At 44.0% G+C, this 3,355-nt stretch overlaps 1 long non-coding RNA gene across 1 annotated transcript; it reads left to right on the top strand.

The window, feature by feature from the left end:
- The first annotated feature begins 245 nt into the window (after positions 1–245).
- LOC127011814 (uncharacterized) lies at positions 246–1,639 on the top strand. The gene is made up of 3 exons (XR_007765184.1): positions 246–458; positions 513–1,544; positions 1,601–1,639. It is a non-coding gene; the product is annotated as an uncharacterized LOC127011814 (long non-coding RNA).
- Positions 1,640–3,355: the final 1,716 nt, after the last annotated feature.

Genomic DNA, 3,355 nt, shown 5'->3' with positions numbered 1-3,355 from the left:
GGATCTTCCGCAGGTAGTGAATCACATACGCACATAAGTCTCTCAGTTTTAAAAACTCTCTCTCTCAGTTTTAAGAACTTTCCCAAAAGTTTTGTTATATTGCAGGTAAGTATATAAGTCGGAACCAGCCTATGCTTAAAATCAAAAAACTATCTGCCCCAATTTTTAGAAATCAAATAAAAGTCAGGCCAAATAGTTTTAAAAGATCATGACTTTTTTTCAATTCCTGTCAAAGTGACAAGGGGTGGACGGCTCCGATCAGAACATTTATCTGGGAACTCTCTAAAAATGTTGGATCTGCCAGAATGGCAAGATCCGGTGGACGGTAGCTTTCCGGCCAATTTAGGCAAAACGTAAGCTGCGGTTTCTAGCTGAAGGCCTGCGGAAGTTGACCAACGGGAATTGGGGCTGCCTTTATGCAACAGTGTATGAAGCCGCGCTCGACATGTGAAACAGCTGTGAGTTCTAGTACATTCGAAACAATTTAGGCAAACCTGTTTTTTTTTATGTAGTTCGTTCGGGCATCCACAGACATCTGGAGAAAACGCTGGCATAAGCGCACCGGATGACTTCCTTTTGAGCACAGATCGCAATTCTTTGGTTTTGTGACCACCCTACCTTCGAAGGAGTTGAGCTTCCTGGAAACAGTTTGACTCTTGCGTTAGAGTGATTGCTGGTACTGGGTTGCATATCCTCAATCGCCTATAACGTTCGGTATCGGTAGCTAAGAAACGTGTTCATTTGAAAAGGGACTGCTTCCATAAGGAGAGGGGCAGTTTTGGTAATGTACAGGCGCACAGGAATACCACGAGAATGAAATGTTGGAAAGAGCCAGCGCTATCAAACACCCTTGTATTGTGCTCTGTAGGTCTTTCAGAGCCTGGCCAGATTCAGATCTTAAGGAACTTAAATTAAAAAGGATTTTGAGTTGGCTGTTTACTAGCAGTTTCTTATTTTCGAAGCGGTCTCTAAGAGCTGCCTATGCTGAATCGAAACCCTCATATGCGAGAGGGGACTTGACTGCGATTTACTGATTAGCCTCGCCGCTAGCTTTAGCGTTGAGATAAAAACGTTTTTTGACCGATATCAACCTAGAATTGTTGACATAAGCTGCTGTAAAAAGATCCCTAAATGTTGGCCATTTCAGATAGAGGACTATCTGTTCGAATACATCAGTATCGTATGGAGGTACCCGGCACCCATACGGAATGTAAGTGGACTGTTTATTGGAGTTTCAATCGTCGCTCTGAAATGGCTCAAATGGTTGGACACCGTGATGAACCGTGCGAGGACTGCAATTGCGATTTCATTACTCATTTTTGTCTGAGAACGGGTTGCTGGTGACTTTACGGAGAGACGATCGTGTCTGATTGCTCGTAGGAACAGACAGCTTCTTGTCGTCTCCTTGGGTGGCTAAGGAAGTTTCGCTATTTGCCTTTGCGATCGACTTTGGGTCTTCTGGGCTTGCTGTGCGCGAGCTATTTTTGATGATGGTAGCATTAAGCGTAACTCTTTCGTCAGTGTGCAGTTGAACTATTGAGGAGGTGAGTCAACAATTGACATTGACTATACTATGCTGATCAGCAGTTCTTATAACCAGTGGGAGATACTAAGCGCCTGCTACTATCCCTAACTTGGCTACTGTTGGATTTTATACATTTGCAAGTGATTCTTAATCCAATAATATCAAAATGTTCTTGAAGTAAGAACAGGAAGGACTTAAAATAGAACAAAAAGTGCAATTCGACTTAAAGTGGTGTATTGTGGGCTTTTTATATCGCGTTAGTACCTTTCGGTTTTCAGGGCTTAAGAACTAAACGCCCGCGAAAAACGTTATGCGATAGACCGCTGTTAAGGCGTTTGTTTCTGATTCGAAAGTTCCCAGGTTCAAGTATGCAGTATTAAAGAATAATATCTAAAATCTAATGCTGCATTATTTAAATAAAAAAATAAAAATAAATTTGTCACGGGGAGGATACGAACCACTAACCCTCAAGCCTGTGCATCAAAAAAAAGTTTTCTGAGCCACGCATAGCCAAGTTGGAGCTTCTCTTCTCAAGGCTGGACAGGATGATGTCCCTTGTTGAGACCCTCTTTCAGGCACTTCTACAGACGCTTCTCCTCCGCTACTCACAATGGGTGTCCTTAAGATGGCTAACGCAAGCGGGGCCTCCTCGAAAGTTAACGAGATACTGGCCTTTATTAAACTACACGAATCAGACATCCTCTTGCTATCTGAATCACACTTCTCCTCTCGGTCTACCTTGACAATACCTGGATTCACCCTACACAACGCCAGTCATCCAGATGACAGTATGCATGGAGGCGTTGCGATCTTTATAAAATCCTCCATATCCCATCAGCCTTTCTCCATACTTTGCAAAACAACATCCAGGCAATCACGATTCAGCTTTCCGCAAGCAGAGGCTCTTTTAATGTGGCTTCTTTTAGCCTATAGATGGACCGAGGCCAACTTATCGTCGTTATTCCCACATTTTAAAGCCAAGTTCCTAGCAGCAGGCGACTGGAAAACCAGACACAGCCTGTGGGGCAACTACAGAATGTGCGCTAGAGGCAGGGTCCTGTGCGATGCAATGACTGATGAGGGTAATGATATTGTAGCTTCTGGTGAAGCTACTCACTACCCCTATCGTCCTAATGCCAAACGCTATTGACTTTGGTATCTCCAAAGGCTTTAGACCGCAACAAATATCAGTACAAGTACTTACTGATGTGTCGCCAAACCATTTACCTCTGCTCATTGATCTAAATGAAGACTCCCAATTCTTCAAAGGCGTTTCAAAATTATTGCCACCACATGCAAACATTAAGGCTTTTAAAGCACACACATAGATGCCTCTATTAAACTCAACGTCCCCATTACCAATTGTAGAGAGCTCGATGATTACACAGTGTCTTTTACTTCCCTCATCACTGAAGCTGCGCGGCAGGCTACCCCAGCGCCAATCTTAGAAGGTAGTACATTGCGTCAGGTGATCCAGCTGTGAAACAAATGTTATCACGCGTCACTAATAGACTGCACCGGCTGTTAGCCAAAAATCGGCAGAAAAACTTTGACACCTTGCTGGAAGGAGCTGGTCCAGACAATCACAGTGACTTCTCGATTTGGAAGCTCACTAGAGGTATGAAGAGACAACCGTTATTCCAGTCACTCATCCGGAGTCACAGTGGCCATTGGCTCAAAACGGATTATCATAAGGCAAACGCCTTTGCTGCGCACCTCTCCTCTACCTTTACTCCCTTCGAGCTAACAGCCGATCATCATCGCGCTGAAGTTGCAACCTTCTTGAGCTCTCCTGTTCAAACGGCCCGTCCCATAAGACAGACAGGAAAT

The sequence above is a fragment of the Drosophila biarmipes genome, unplaced genomic scaffold, assembly GCF_025231255.1.
Source record: "Drosophila biarmipes strain raj3 unplaced genomic scaffold, RU_DBia_V1.1 ptg000009l, whole genome shotgun sequence".
Taxonomy (NCBI): domain Eukaryota; kingdom Metazoa; phylum Arthropoda; class Insecta; order Diptera; family Drosophilidae; genus Drosophila; species Drosophila biarmipes.
Note: the sequence above shows the minus strand (reverse complement) of the source record. Positions and strands in the feature narration are given on the sequence as shown.